At 43.8% G+C, this 16,515-nt stretch overlaps 1 protein-coding gene and 1 long non-coding RNA gene across 8 annotated transcripts in view; one reads left to right on the top strand and one right to left on the bottom strand.

Moving 5' to 3' along the window:
* CNOT6 (CCR4-NOT transcription complex subunit 6) overlaps positions 1–6,870 on the bottom strand; it is a 38,789-nt gene extending 31,919 nt beyond the window's left edge. For 2 of the 5 annotated variants that reach the window (XM_083728511.1, XM_083728515.1), the window contains exon 1: positions 6,356–6,565. The gene's annotated coding sequence lies outside the window, so the exon portion shown is untranslated. Of the gene's footprint in view, positions 1–322; positions 1,479–1,611; positions 5,062–6,355; positions 6,566–6,767 lie in introns of those variants that run through there. The other 3 variants (XM_083728513.1, XM_083728514.1, XM_083728512.1) reach the window with 3 other exon arrangements.
* On the top strand, positions 6,722–16,164 carry LOC310839739. 3 transcript variants are annotated; one of them, XR_014561616.1, is made up of 3 exons: positions 6,722–6,795; positions 7,123–7,901; positions 15,957–16,164. It is a non-coding gene; the product is annotated as an uncharacterized lncRNA (long non-coding RNA). The 3 variants fall into 3 exon arrangements; XR_014561617.1 differs by lacking the exon at positions 6,722–6,795 and adding an exon at positions 6,861–6,953; XR_014561618.1 differs by lacking the exon at positions 6,722–6,795 and having other exon boundaries at positions 7,048–7,901.
* Positions 16,165–16,515: the final 351 nt, after the last annotated feature.

Genomic DNA, 16,515 nt, shown 5'->3' with positions numbered 1-16,515 from the left:
AGACTCTGGGGTTGTGCGCCCATCTCACTCAAGAGGCCAGGGGCCAGCGCTGTCCGAAGACACTTCCAGGTCACGTAGCCAGCGTGACATCGCTGCTCTGGCGAGCCAGAGCTGCACACGGAAACGCTGTTTACCTTCCCGCTGGTAAGCGGTCCCTATTTATCTACTTGCACCCGGGGGTGCTTTCGAACTGCTAGGTTGGCAGGCGCTGGGACCGAGCAACGGGAGCGCACCCCGCAGCAGGGATTCGAACCACCGACCTTTCGATCGGCAAGCCCTAGGTGCTGAGGCTTTAACCCACAGCGCCACCCGCGTCCCTTACCTTGCTTTCTTACCTTGTGGAAATGCAGCCAAGCAAAATGGCGGCTTCTGCATGCTCTTGTCCCCTCAGAGCACGTGTAAGCTCAGACTTACAGCTTCTATAGTGCTGGAATCCTACAAGGACCACTATGCATATTTTAGGTCAAAGATTAGGGGGTGGGGGATTTCAACAACTTTAAGAGCTGACCACTATAACAGGAAAACCACTTTGCACAGAAGGAAATCCCCCCTCACTAATACCAACAGACTGTTAATCTTCAGTCTGCTACAGAAGATTGCAGTAAAATAGCAGAGGGTTCCCATCCTGCACACTACCTTCCAGCCCTTTGTGATGGTATAGCCTGGACAAATCCAAGATGCATACAAAGCCTTTCAGTTATTAGCTTTGTGTGGTCATGATTTATTCTGGTTTGGCTGAGTTAAAGGCTCTCTCCTTTTTTGAGGTTCAGAGTCATTCACATAACTTAGGATCTTTTACCTTCTGCCTTGTCAACTGTTGGTTTGATGTCATGAATTATACAGAACTTTGCACTTAGCCATTTACTAAGGGGCAAATAATTCCCATGCTGCATAAGCATAGTAAGGCTCAATTTTCACCCTGTCACAGATAACACCTGCATGACCTTACACTACATTGATCCTGCATCCCTTACTACCCTAACAAACAGGGAAAACACTCAATGAAAGAATCACAGAAATCCACCTTCTATTTCAGTTTTTTAGCTCAAATACTTGAATGCAACTGTACTGATTAGTACAGAGATCATATCATTCTGACATGGTTCTTGTTTGAACCCTCACATTTTAGGGGAAGCTTACAGGAATCTGATTTTCAATGCACAACACAATGTGCCCAAAAATTATGAAACAGGACACGTTTTTACAAAACTAACATGCTACTTCTAAAACAGAGGTTATGTTTAGACAGGTCAGTGTCAGTTAATTCTTAGAGACACCATCAGTTCTCAGATACACCACCAGTGGTCCTTTTTTGGGAATAAAACATGGGATGTGATGTATCAAGGCTATACTTCACAAATTTATTTTTAAGCTACAGACTTTGGGGGATAATTAATGCTGCTTAGCAATCAGTTTAAACTATATGTGCACTGACAACAGGTTTGTCTAACACACAGGCTACTCAGCTTTAAGGGTAACTACATGTAAAAACATGTTCTCGAAGCTACAAACATGAGTCTGACCAAACTGCGGGAGGCAGTGGAAGACAGAAGTGCCTGGCATGCTCTGGTCCATGGGGTCACGAAGAGTTGGACACGACTAAACAACAACAACATGTAAAAACTACATAAGAAAGGAGTTTGTATGTTAAGTGAAATTTTATGGACTAGTTAAAATGTGAAAAATATTAAAAAGACCTTACTACTACACTGCTAATGAGCATTTGAAGCATTTCTCTTAGCACCACACCTCAGTGTTAAGTAGGTAACAGGGTTCCATGAAGTATTTTAGGTACAGATTAGAATGTTGCCACAAGTGAAAAATGACATGTTTAAATGTTAACACACATATGCACATCTCAAATGCTTCAGTGTTAACTAGTTTCATAGCTTTGTAAGATAAATTGCTAGTTACCAAATACGGTAAACCTAGTATAGCCTTGTTTTTAACTCATTGCCCAGTTGTCATATGTGATAAGGAATTTATCACAGGGGAGTGAATGAACTGGCCAAAAGGGAGAGAACCTGTTTGCTCCCCCCTTCCCCCATTCCATGCAGCAGCTCATTGCATTTCTATAGTGGGTGGGGAGGAGAGTAAGCCCCCTCTTTCCTTGTCTGGGACATGAAGCGCTTCATCCTTCCTCTGGCAGACCACTGCATTTCAATATTTGGTGTGTAGGAGGTGAAGCTTCCTCCCCTGCATCCAGCACAGAAACCAAGAAAGCTGGTGGTGGAAGGAAGAAGTAATGCTTCCTGCTGCACTTCTGCAAGACAAATTAACAATCAAATCTCCCACACCTTTATTGTAGAAGCACAGCACACTGGTAGCAAAGGGACAAAGCAATCCCCAGCATGTGTCAGTTCTATACTGGATGCATGGGAAGTGAAGCACAATGCTGCATGTCCTACATGTTATCACAGTGGGCTAGCAGCAGATGGATTCTGAGCTTTTGTGTTTTATGTACATGCTGGTGGCAAAGTGACAGGGCAATCTGTGACAATGCCACAAGCCTACTAAGCATCTATGCATGGGAGATGTGGCCCCTTCCTGCATGTTTGGCATAGTAACCATGCAGGATAGCTGTAGAGGAATGGATCACTTCATCCCAGTACTAAGTCCACTTCACCTCTTCCCGCACACTCATCATAGAAACCAAGCATGAATGCAGAGGAGGTAGCGTGCTCACTTCTAGCTTGCAATATGTTTCACTAGCCTGCTCATAAGAAGGACTGGCAAAGAAGGGAAGGAGTGCTCCATTCATGTTCCACTGTCCCTTGTACAAGCTTTTTAAAAGTGCAGGCTTGTAATTTTTGGTAGCTAATCCATATACGCTTTTGCCACCTTAGCCAAATACCAATGTTCAAATGCCATACGTGGAAGAATCTCCACTCCCCAGTCCCACTCATGCCTAACATTTACACAGTTGATGCAACTCTTGCCTACAAGCAGAGTTCAATGGAGATATGCATTATATGTACAATTTGAATGTTTGCATAGGGTTATACAGAAATTAAGATGCAAGTTATTTAACTAATCTGCATCTAAATTCCATACAAAAATAGCCAGATTTAATATACCATACCCAAAGAACAGGATTTTGGTGGACCATTTTTCTATCAAAAGAATGCAACTTCTTTCTTAAAATAAAGCTGTCATACACTGGGTGGGTTTTTAAAACTAATTTGAGAAATGCATGGGCTAGCATTACAACATACTTACTAAAAATACACCTTATTAATCCACACAAGCCAATATGTACATCTAAAGATATACATTACCAAAAATAATTACCTGCCCATGCAGTACTGTGGTTTCATTTATTTTTATATTTAAGTTCTTCCTTAATTACTGAAACACAAATAGCCTGAACTTGTCAAGACTACACTTAGGATTTCATTACAAAATGACACAGGGCAATCTCCCTTATAAAGAAAAATGAACTGATCCAAGTGCTTCAAGTGAAAAGTGAATAAAGCATTAATCCATATGTGAATGGTTCCATTTCAGCAATACTGTGAATAAACCCCCAGAGAAGACTTCATTCCTAGCAGCACACTCCAGAGTCCAGATGAACCAGCAGGAAGAACACAGGGTGGATAATTCTGTAAAATTACCCCAGTGGAAATGTTGACAAATCCCCAATTACGAGACCTGCTCTAGGATGAAAAGAAATGCAAGAGACAATACAATTACCAGTCAACACTTGCCAACCTTCACATTCATACCAAATAATTACCATAAATATTCCTTAATCCTTTTGAATTTTAAGTCTCTGTTACCAATATGGTAAAATTCAGATAAGAAAATAACCCTGAGACATACCAGACACTGTAGAAATCCCCAACTGCTTATACAGCACAATTCAAAAATCTCTGCAGGAAACCTCAACAACATAATCATATAAATGTTAGATCTTTACTATTTTAGAATATGAGAATAATGGAATTTCCATTATCTATCTTAAGTTATAGTGAAAAATTATGAGGTTTTCCTAAAAATCCTTGTCTTTTACTACAGATATTTAAAAGGCTTAACGCAAAACAAAAACTCACCTTAAATAAATTTTAAAACCTCCCCGATCATTCAACTAGTAAAAGATGAAGTTTAGCCAAAACAGTGTTGTTACATTTTTTAATTATCGTTTTATTTTTTACTTTTGGGTTATGTCCCTTCACCAATACAAAAGTAAAATTCAACATAAAAATCTACCACTAAAAACACAGAACTCAAAAGCAACCTGTACATAAAAATATATTTCCTACCATATATTTTGGATCAAATTCACAATTGTATACTACCCCTTAGAATCTCACCCTTATAAGGAACAGCCTGCTGACGTTTTGCTTTCTTAGCGGCCTAAAGCAGCACTTCATTAGATACCCCATCTACACAAAAACATATAGAACAAACTTGCTGTTGTAGGTAACCCCAAGAGATCTGCATTCTAATCCTGTTTACCCCTACAGTGGTACCTCGGTTTACTAACTTAACCCTTTCCGGAAGTCTGTTCTTAAACCGAATCCATTCTTAAACCGAAGTGTGCTTTCGCTAATGAGGCCTCCCACCGCTGGTGCCCTTCCACCGTTCAGCTTCTGTTCGTAAACCGAGGTAAAGTTTACAAACCAGAACACTACTTCCGGTTTTGCAGAGTTCGTAAACCAAACAGTTCGTAAACTGAGGTACCACTGTATATGTGTGTGTTCTACAGACTGAGGCCCAGCCAACCTACCTGCATATAAACAGTATTCCTGCCCCCAGCTCATTACATTGGACAGCACAGCTGTCAATCATTCCTGCTAAAGCTCTTTCCTTTCTATTTCAGACACAGGCTGTCTATTGTGGCCTCCTTATTGCAAGCTAGCCCTTTCAGCTACTAGGGTAATGCAACCAAGCTTAAATTTATCCCAAAGTGCAGGTTTTGTTCCCAAGAACCAGGCTTATTTACCCACGGCAAATATGGATCTATAGTTTTTAAATTTACACCTGCCTGTTCTATTTAAATTAATTTTAAGAGGTTGTGGAGGTGTGGAGAAGAAAAACAGCTGTGCAATGCAAGCTTTCTTTTCTTCCTGCTTATTTCCAGAAGTGTTTACACTTTCAGTTTTTATTAAACCAGCTTCAGCCCCACTACACTTGTACTTTTATCTTAGTTGCTTTTAAGTGCAAAAATAAAAATAGCAGTTTGGTGCATTTGTATAGAGCCACGCCAACCCCACAAACCAGAATTCTAACACACTTATTAGACACTTCAAGCAAATGAGCCCTGCCCCCTCTTACCCCCACAACCCCACAGCTCTTGTCAACAGGCACTGAGCACGTCACTTCCTCCAAAACCTTCCCACAGCTTCCAGGAAGGCTCAGCCGCCCCTTCCAAGTGCAAAACACCAACCCCCGTCTCTACTTTCCCAGACCAAAAACTTTTTTCTCCTCGGGAGAACTCCTCCCTGCCAACCCCAACAGGGCTCCTTTTGTTTTCTGAAGAGCAATAATGCCCTCCAAATCAAACTGTGCCAGCTCCAAAGCACCACCACACACGCCAGTGATTTTTGTTTTGTTTTGTTTCAAAACGCCGCCGCCGCCGCCGCCGCCACTACTCTCCACACCACCTTCAGCGCAATAGGCCGCTCGCCTCACCCGCCCCGTACACAAGCAGTTTTATTTGCTACCCCGGCGCCCCCCCCCTTCAAAAGCCCTCGCCCAACCACCACCACCACCCACCCGCCCCGTTCTCGTCCAGCCATGCATTTCACGCACTCCGGAGGCGCAGGGCCCGGAGACCCCGCTTCGTATTTATATCGCCCGTCTCCCTCCGCGCCCCTTCCCCGAAGAGGAGCCGCGTTCCCCTTCCCCTCCCCGGCTGGATTATTATAAAAATAGTAACACCGACAAACCACCACCCCCAAACCTCACAGGACCCCAACACAACCCCCGCTTCCCCTCTCTGGTCAGCAGCCCCCCCCCGTTAACCTTGTCAACAAGACCCACCCCCGACAAACCGACCCACAAACATCTCCTCGACCCCCCCACCCACCCCGGAAAGTCAGCCATCTCTCTCCGCGTCCCACAGGACCTCGAATGCGCCGCCGCCGCCGCTCTCCGCGCCTCCCACCAAAATAATCCTTCGGTCCCCCCCCCCCGCGCGCCCCCATTATGATTACCCGGGGCACTTCTAACCGCCCCCCTCCCGTCAGAAACCTGCTTTCCTCAGGCCGTGGTCGCCGCTGCCGCCACCCCTGCCCCATAGATTCATTCGACGGGGTGGGGGGGCGGTTGAGGAAGAGCCGCCTCGACCCCCGCTCCCTCTTCCTCCTCCTCGCCGCCGCCTTTTCCGTCGGCGCGGCCGCCGCCCCCGTACCTGTAGCTGCAGCATCCCAGTCTCTGCGCTGCCTCTGCCTGGCTCTTTGTTTCCTGCCGCGGGCCGGACGGGAGAACGGGCTCCCCCCGCCTCCTCCTTCTCCTCCTCCTTCTCTTCCTCCTCCGCCTCCTTCTCACACTCATTGAAAGCAAACAAGCATCATGGCGGCGGCGGCAGCAGCGGCAGCAACGACGGCAGAGGCAGCGCTTAGGCCCGGCCCACATCGCCTCGGCTCACAGGCTCCGGGCGCCGACGCCGCCCCTCCTCCCGCCACCAGGATGCGCGATTGGGTGGCGGGCGCTGGGCAGGCGGTGCTCCGCTGGCCCGGCCGAGGAGCGAGCGCAGGCGGAGAGGGGCGGCCGGGGCGCCCAGTCCGCGCGCGGCGGGAGGCAGCTCCACTGGACCCACTTACCTCGGAGGAAACGGGCACGGGGAGCAGGGCAGTTGGAGGAGGGCTAGGCCTCGACCCTGCGGCGGGGCAGAGTTAGGCGCGCCTCAGGCCGGCATCCGTCGGGGTTTCGCCCGCCCAGCTTGGGCCTGGGACCCGGCTGCAAGAAGTGCAGTTTCTCGGAAGGAAGTCGCTGGGACTTGCCTCGGAGTAGGAGCGGCCTGCAAAACCGTCCATGGGAGGGAGCGTTGCTGAATTTGGGGCGGGGGGGTTGCGCGCAGTCAGGCTCGGGGTACCCGGTTGAAGGGCAAAAGCGAAGGGTCTCGGGATGCCTGCCACCTTCTGGGCAAGGATTAACAGCGCTGTCTTAATTTTGCAGTGTGTGCATGCGAGCGATTGGGGCATTAACGACGTGCAGCCAGTATCGGTTTGATTATGATTATCCCGCCACTGCGGACCCATCTGTTGAATTCCTGCTCCAAAGGCGCGCAGGTCAGCCCTCCGTGGTGAGAAGGAGAAAAGCGGTAACCTGCTGTTTGGAATTCCAGGCTGGCAGCCAAAAGCTGATGCCATCATAAATTTGTTGGGACTCAACGGTGCTACCCGGTTCTGTTGTTCTGGTTGTGTTGATGCGGTAAAAAGTTGACTGCTTGTAATGTCACAAACCCAAAATTGAGGCCTTTACGTCACATTGGTTAATAAATACTAACTTCTTCCCCCTGGTTCTTAGTTCTTATATTGAAAGGATGGTCTTTATCTCTGAAGATTACCATTCAAAGGAGCTGTTGAGAAGGTACTTGCCCCTGTTTAAAATGTCTCACATGGCAATCCTAACCAAGCCTTAAATTTAGGAAACACATTGCTGGGGGGGGGGGGGAGAGCTATGAGGATAAGGCTGCTAGTTTCACCCCGTCATTGTTCTGCTCTCCCTCCACAACTTGGAAGGTGATTTTCTGAAGCTGAGAGTCTTCTGTACTCTATGTTTAATTTTTTCAGGGTGAAGCCTGATAGCTACGATCTTTTTTGGACCTCACAGTGTTAACAAATTCTTCACTGGGCTACCAGGAAGAGAAAAGGAGATGCATAGATGAGGGGCTGCTAACAAAAGTGAACAAGACAGAAACAAACTAAAAGCCTAGATGAGATACCACACTCATGGTAAATAAATGTGCAAAAAAACCCCACATTCAATTGCTTTAAAAGTGGTGTAAGAAATTTATGATACAGGCAAAAATGAATTTTTACATACCCCATTTTGAGAAGCTGCTGCAGTCATCTTAGGTGATTTGATAGTTTCACTTTCTCATATTTTCAGTAGGGATAAATTGGACCTCTGACAATTTGAGTAAACTGTAACTTTGAAAAAATTTTTTTAAGGGAAATGGAATCAAAGAACAACTGATCTTAACCGTTGAAAATATGGTACATTGGAATATTAAGTGGCTCAAGTTTGCTTTTTTAAAAAAGTTTAATAACTATTTCAAAAAGCTGCTGGGTCCACAACAATCCCATTAGTACAAGATTGTTAATTATTGGTAAGATATGCGTAGGATCTGACTAAAGTGAAATACTTTGTTAATGAGCTTTGGTGTAAACTGGAGAGGGAAATTGAGGGAGTGGATTGGTTTGGGTAAGGTTGCAGAAAACAGGAATTTGGTACAGATATTTGTTGAAGATCTGAAAGAAGGAATTAATCAAGTTGAGTGGTAGGGGTATCTGGAAGGTGAGTGCAAGGTTTGGAGGTTTCTACATGGTTTGAGGAATGGCACTAATGGGAAAAATACTACAGTGGTACCTCTGGTTACATGCGCTTCAGGTTACAGACTCCGCTAACCCAGAAATAGTACCTCGGGTTAAGAACTTTGCTTCAGGATGAGAACAGAAATCACACGGTGGCAGCGGGAGGCCCCGTTAGCTAAAGTGGTGATTCAGGTTAAGAACAGTTTCAAGTTAAGAACAGGCCTCCAGAACGAATTATGTTCTTAACCCAAGCTACCACTGTATTTAGTTAAGATACAAGGTAGGGATTTCGAAGTATAGGAACTCTTGGAGAGTGTGAGGTCATATATAGTAGTTATCAGAGGACAAGCTCTGAACAGTTTTATTGGGAGCAGATGGGATTCCCCAATGCAGAGTGACCAACCCCAGAAACTTTAACGTATTCTTCACACCATCCAGATTAGGATATTTTAAAGTTAGAATCAGTCACTTGACTGATGAAATATAAAAATTAACATTACAGTACAGAAGAGAGAAGTTTGATTTTAATAGTCATTGCATGTTCAGTTATTCATTTAGCTGAGCTATTTTAAAGCCAAACACATGACATATGAAATCAACTATTAACAATTTAATTGTTGTAAATGTTCAGGGATTAGTCTTAAAAGACATGAACGTTATTCAAAGCAGAACAGCTATAGAAGAAGAAATGGAAATATTTTGGAAAGGAAGTTCAGATTTTACTGTGGATTGGAATACCATTTGGGATGTGGATCATACTAGTTTATAGCATGTTATTTCATAAGCTAGTTGTTGGGATCTATCCCAAATGGTATTCAGTCCTCTGTAAAAAAGAGAATTTTAAAAAGTATTTCCAAGCAGCTCACTTACTTTTATTTACATATGGGACTCAGCCATTTAGCGAAACCTTTTTGAACTCCTTCATGCATAAAACAAATACATTATTATCAGAGCTTCCAATGACTTTATTCTTTACCTTTTCCAAGGAAATGGTTGCACATAGAGGGCTCAGCATGAATCTGCAATCCCACAAATAGGTTTATTTAACATCTTACAGGTTATACATTTTATTCAATTTGGAAAGTGGTTTTACTTCAATAAAGCATTCCCTAGCTGGAACCCTGTGCATTAAGAAGCAGCACAAAGGCATATTGGGGATGGTGTGCGTTGCAGATAGTGTAATGCAAGCATGCCAAGTATACCTTTGCTCATTCATACACTTGAATTTGTTTTGCTGCATATAGCTGTCATCAATGCCCTAAGAAGGCATTTTGAGCAGATGGTTAATGACAGGATTAGCTTTCTCGTCTGGATGTTTAATGGGATCTAAGAATGTAATGTGAGGTTCTTTCATTCAGTATGTCTTACCCAGCAACTGTACTGTGTTAAGTTTGATCATGTTGCTCAATATTATGCATCTACTCCCCGCATCCCAATGTATCACTCTAAATGTTAACCTGGAAAAAAAATGAACATTTTACCAAAAAGTTTATCTAGCCTCAGAATGTCGCTCCAGTCACAACAATATGCTTCAAAACTCTAGGGTTGTTTTTTTTTTTAATGCAGTTCTAAGCACACTTAAAAGGGAGTAATTCCTGTTGAATTCAGTAAGATAGACTTCCAGGTAAACATGCTTAGACTTGTCCTGCACTTGTAATAGAACTTGAAAACAATGTTTATTGGGATATGAAAATTCAGAGATTCTATAGTAAAAGTTGTTGTCAGCTACAGAATACAAGGAAGGTAATCATTGGACCCTCCCACCAGGATTAGAGCCAAAACAAAGCCACTAAGAAGCAAGAGGGAGGTGTCTGCATGAAAGATTGCTTGTCAGTAAAAAGAAAACAGGAACAGGGTCGTGGTGACAGCGTGAAGAAATTAGTTGCCCTATTTGTGTCCCTTTCAACTTCCGGTATGCGGTACTGCAGAATGGCTGTTCTGGCACTCCGAACAGGAGCACTTGTCTTATTCTTTCTAATGGTAAACTCTGTTGGTCAAGCATCTTTTCTTAAGCAAAACAGGGTATTATAAAAAGACAGTAGTGGTTCTACATACCTGAGGGTCTCCTTCAGTACACAGAAATATTAACAGAGAAGGTATGAGATTAACCCCCCCCCCCAAGTTAGCCTGAGAAGGACAGCTTCCAGGATTTATGGACAGTTGAAGGCAACAGCATATAGGAAAATATTCTAAGTCAACTCAACCCATTATCTATAAATGGAGCTTCTGGGTTCTTCTATTTATTTCATATAATGTGTACACTACCTAATTATAACCTGCTCTAATGTGTGTGTGTTTTTTAATATGTGAATAAAACATTTAAATTATCAATAAAAAAACAGCTCTGTAAATCATTCAAAATATAAAATAAACAGTAAACTTAAAGAGACACTTCTCTCCCGAGATGAAAGTGATTCTATGGATGACTTGCAGAAATCCAGAATTTTAGCATAGCTGTGATGGGCCAGAAGCATGAGCAGCCAGAAACATGCAGAGAAGATGCAAGCATGTTCATGGAGCACAAAGCTTTTCCCCTGCATTTGAATGCTGGATTTAGATTGGGAGGAAGTCTTAAGAAAATAATTGAAGTAGATTGACCTTTCAAGTCTAACCCGAGGTACAGTACAGTGGTACCTTGGGTTACAGACGCTTCAGGTTACACGATTTTGGGTTGCGCACCACACCAAACCTGGAAGTACCGGAATGGGTTACTTCCAAGTTTCGGCGCATGCGCAGAATCACAAAATCATGCTTTGCGCATGCGCAAATCGCAACCCACACATATGCAGATGCAGCACTGCAGGTTGAACGTGCCTCCCACACAGATCACGTTCGCAACCCGAGGTTCCACTGTACGTTTTATCAGGAAGATTTTTGGCTGAAAATCCAAACCAACCTCAGCCCCACATCTAACCTAAACTATAGGAACGTTGTAAATTTACCCCTGTCGCAGCCACAGGCCCCTCAACCTACAATATGCTCTAGAACAGGGATGTCCAACCGGTTGACCGTGATCGACAGGTCGATCCCCAGATGACCTTGGGCGATTGCAGGATCCTTTCTGCTCGCATTGTTTAGAAACATGTCTCTGCCCCCCTCTGTCTTTCCCTGCGTCACATTTAATGGGTGTTCCTTTGTTATAGCGCTGCATTCGCGTGTTAGCAACTGTATACCCCCCAAAAGAAAGCTCAACAACCTTGAGCTGCCCCCCCTAAAAAAACCTCAACAGCTCTGAACCCCCCCTGCCCGTCCCGTCCCCCCGGAAGTAGATCGCAGTCTCTTGGGAGTTGGACGTCCCTGCTCTAGATTATTGCTTAATCAGGAGCTCTTGCCTCTGGATAAGCAACCCCTAGTTTAACTATTAGTCAAGCAGAATATAGTTGGTTTCAGCAGTGATTAACTGAATGAAAATGATACTAATATTCTGCAATGACCGACTAAGCCTTGCAGCCTGATTCTTAAAAGTGTTTTAGGTGGCTTTCATCACACCTAAATCAGTGATGTCCCGTGGGTGAGTGTGTTTTAAAGAACTGAGCAAGTACTGCAGGCTGCTACAATGGGGTTGGCACAGAAATGTTGCCTTTTGATTCTGGCTCAGGAAATGCTCTTGGATGTGGTGCTGGGCAGAATCAAAGAAAGGCTAGATGTCATGGCATCATCTGAGCCACAGTTTTGTCCTGCTTACTCTATTCTGTTCTGCTATAGGTGTGTTTCTGCCTATTGGCTCGCTGATAAAGTTAATAGTCCTTTTCAGGGACTCAACCTTAAAATACCTTCCATTAACTGAACATGTATTGCTGGATTTTTATAGCTGTTTAAACTGGCAGCTTCAATGCAGCCATGCAGAACTGTAAAAACAGACAACATGGTTTTACTAAAGGCTACAGAGTAATGACTGTAAAAGACAAAGGAGTTGAGCATCTCTTGTTCCAGAAGGAAAAGGCAAAAGCCAATTCTATAAAATCAGAGTTTCATCATAAATTCAGCAATCCTTGTTGTAGCAGGGATGGATCCTTTTTGCTTCTTCCCCACTGTGGCCAGGCTAAGGTTTTCTGTAGTAGGTTTATCTCTTAATGCATCAAGCAGCAGCACTTTACAAGACCTAATTATATCAGCTGCCTATTTGGGCAGCATTGCAAATCTTTCAGCCAGCTACTGTAGTTGTGCCTTTAATGTGTAAGCATTAGCACAATGATTGGGAATGTTTTCTGGGTGGAGGCACATGCTACCATGATAGACAGCTTTTGGGGACTGCATTCCAGAGCCACACATAGTCACACATACTTAACACATACAGTATACACACACAAAAACTATTAGCCATGGAAACAAAGGCATATGTTTAAGTCTTAGTAACTCCACTTGATTTTACATTGCATTTTCCCTATAAACATTTTAAAAAAACAAAGTTCATTTAAACAACAGCACTCCTACACCCTTTATTGGCCTGACTTCAAAAGATAAGAAGAGCTCAGTAATCCTAGCAGAGGAATGCAGATAACATCAATGCACAGCTGAATTGCAGGCCCTGCCTGACAGCTATTCAAAGCCTCAAACTTCAAAATACAATTCCCTCCCAAAAATGACATGCACGCAGATGCAAAATGCAGGGGCTCTCTTTTTTTGCACATTTGGAAGGATCAGATGTCTGTCTCCCTTCTGAGACATTTCCCCCTCTACTTTCATCTTGCAGCAGATCCTTGCAGAGAAAGGAGCTGCAGTTGCACAATTTGCACAGCATTTCCCACTCAGCTGCTCACTGCAGAACAGCTGATAAGTAGGAGGGGATCCCAAGGGCCTTATGAAATGGCCAAGGGTTCCCCACCCCAGTCTTAGCAGGTGACTGCAGGTGATTTTGTTTGCTTGTTGTGGTCTGGCCACTTCTTATCAATATCATATTCTTATTTCATGGCCATAATGGCAACTCAAGTTCTTGAGGTTTATTTTAGAACAGTAAGTCACAACTCTTGGTCACTTCTGACAATTGAGAATGTACTCCAGGTGGAGAGGGGCTTAAAAGTGATAAGAAGGGGGACGGTGGTGGTTCCCTGTCATCTGCAGCTATTGCCCACCCTATTTTACTGACTTTGGGGAGGATCCACTGTCCCCATTTTGAAGGAAAGAAAAGGACCTGCAAAGACTATGTTGAGAGCACAGTGGTATGCATGGGCCATGAAGTTCTCTACAGGTTTCTAAATCCAGACCTTTGAAACTAAAGCACTGACACCTTGAATTGGAAAGCAGACAGCTAAAACTGGAAGTGAATGTCCCCTGTGGTTCATAAGAAATTAAGAAGAGCCTGCTGCATCTTACCAAAGTCCCTTCTAGTTCAGCATCCTGCGCTCACAGTGGCCAACCAGATGTCTATAGCAGGACTTGAACACAAGAACATTCACCCTGCTTGTGATTCCCAGTAACTGGCATTTAGAGGTCTACTGCCTCTGATTGTCAGTAGGACACAACCATCATGGCTAGTAGCCTCTGACAGGCCATTTTATTACAGGGAAGTGTCTCGTTCCTTCTTGGACGGTAAGCCGCCAAATTCTGCCTTTGCAGAACACATTTCAGGATGTACTGTAATTAAATGGGAAGTTACTGAGGCAGTGACAGGCCTTGTATTTGTTGCACAGGAGGGGCTACAGTTAGCCTTCCAGCAGCCAGAGTTTAAAAAGGCACTCCTAGCCAATGCTCAGTTCTGTTCATTAAGCAGTAGAGCAGCTGTGGGGAACCTTTGGTCTTCCAGATGTTACCGAACCCCATCAGGCCTAGCAAACACAGCCAATGACCAGGGATCAAGAGAGTTGTAGTTCAGCAACATCCGGAGGGCCAAAGATTCCCAAAAAATGCAGTAAAGTAAAGCAGGGTCAAAAACCACTCCCAGCCTAGAGATCTACTCCTTTCAGGGGAGCAGTACAATTAATTCTCACTCTCCTAACTTTTGGTTCCTGATTTACCGTCAACGTCTCTGTCATGTCTAGATTAAGCTTCAGTTTCCTTCTTGCTATGCTACTTAAATTGAATCACCTATTTCTGCATTGTGCTTATTATACAACACTCTGTGTCTACACTTGAATTGCAGCTTGTAGTGTATAAAATAAATTGCTTGCGGGTGGTAGATGGTAACCTATTCCTCAGTAAAACCATTTCCCCCCAGGGCTTTTCCACATCTTGTGCCACACCATGTTTTTAGCCAGAACCTTTCAATATCCTGACAACCTCCTCCTCCTCCTCTTCTTCTTCTTCTTCTTCTTCTTCTTCTTCTTCTTCTTCTTCTTCTTCTTCTTCTATCTACTTAGTGCACAGAAATGTGGGACAGGTGCTTTGAAAAAATTGGACACCAGAATACAAATAAGGCATCCTCATTTTTATTAAATGAGGAAAGCAAACTTCCTGATTTCAGAAGTGGATGCCATAATGTGTTTTAAAGTTCTATCTATGTACAGTGGTACCTTAGGTTAAGAACTTAATTCGTTCCAGAGGTCCGTTCTTAACCTGAAACTGTTTTTAATCTGAAGCACCACTTTAGCTAATGGGGCCTCCTGCTGCCGCAGCGCGATTTCAGTTCTCATCCTGAACCAAAGTTCTTAACCTGAGGTACTATTTCTGGGTTAGCAGAGTCTGTAACCTGAAGCGTCTGTAACCTGAGGTACCACTGTATAGGGTGTATTTTCCCCCCAGTGGTTATGACCATGATGGCTGAAACACAGCAAACAATAAACAAACAAACAGCACTGGATGCATGATTTTCAAGTGACTGAACACTGATTCTGAACATCTAGTACTGTCAGTACCATTGCATTTCATACCACAGTGGTATTAAATTGCTTGGCAGAAAAGAACCCTCAAGGTGGGTCATATAAATAGGCAGCACAGTACATCAGTAGCTAAAGCGCTAGAGGTGTTGGGGCAGATCTGCTTCAGGAGCCTATTCATTTACCTGGGGGGAAGCACCATTGCACTCAGTGGCGTTTAGTTCTCACTCTGCATGCTTAGAATTGTGCACCAAAGTGCTCTGAAGCTTATTCCATCAGAGGTGTTTTTTATGGTATGTTTCCAGTCAGCGCCGTTTCGGATTCAAGAGGCCTGCTCCTTAATTTAAACAAACTCTCACTAAATATGCACTTGACACTTCTTTCCTGCCTCTCAAGTGCAGGTATTGTAGGCCTGTCGATCCAGCAGTTACTCAATAACTTTCAAAATTGTATGGAACAGTTTTTTAAAACAACAACATTTTACAAATGCATATTATTATTCATCCATCATTTGGAAAAATATTGCCCTGAACAGATTAATTAAAAATCACAGCATTATTGCTAAATACAATACTGAAAATGGTTACATGTCAGCTCTCATCTATTGAAATCACTTTATAGTAACAAAAGCAGAGTTGGGAAATCATTTGATGGTTGTGACATTTCTGCTCCCCTGTTTATTTCCATTTCTTGATAGAGTGTTCTCTCTCTCTTCTTGCAGGTTAGAAATCACATAACACCACTCAAACATCAGAACCATTTCTGCATATTTGTATGGCATTTTTAGGACTGGAAAGTTCTTTGTCTGTCCCTCAGTATAATTAGCAGGGCCTGATTTCTGCTCAAAAATATCCTTTTGGCTTTCGTTGTGTGCAACTGTCTTATTAGAGTCATCTTGGCTTTCCATATTAAAGCTGTCATATAAAACACTGAATGTTCAGAATGTTCAGCATTCCCTCTATTTCCGAGGTTTTGAGAAAGATGAGCGAGAATCCTCATGTTAGTCCACACAACACTGACCTTGGACCAGAAGGTGGTGTCAGCAGGCTTGCTGAAATAATAATGAAAAGGAACTATATGGGGGGGGGGGAGCATAAAGCGAGACTCCCGAAACAGCCCAGTGTGGACTGAGTATGCCCTGGCTACAGAGCGTTGACTGCTTGGGGAACTGGGTGGGAGATGGAATGCAAGGGAGTATCATGCGAGAGGGCATGGCTGGCTGGAACCCAAAACGGAGCACTCCATCTTGCAACATTTTGTCGTAGATCCCCCGTTTAAAA

The sequence above is a fragment of the Podarcis gaigeae genome (genome assembly GCF_964106915.1).
Source record: "Podarcis gaigeae genome assembly, chromosome: 2".
NCBI classification, from domain to species: Eukaryota; Metazoa; Chordata; class Lepidosauria; order Squamata; family Lacertidae; genus Podarcis; species Podarcis gaigeae.
Note: the sequence above shows the minus strand (reverse complement) of the source record. Positions and strands in the feature narration are given on the sequence as shown.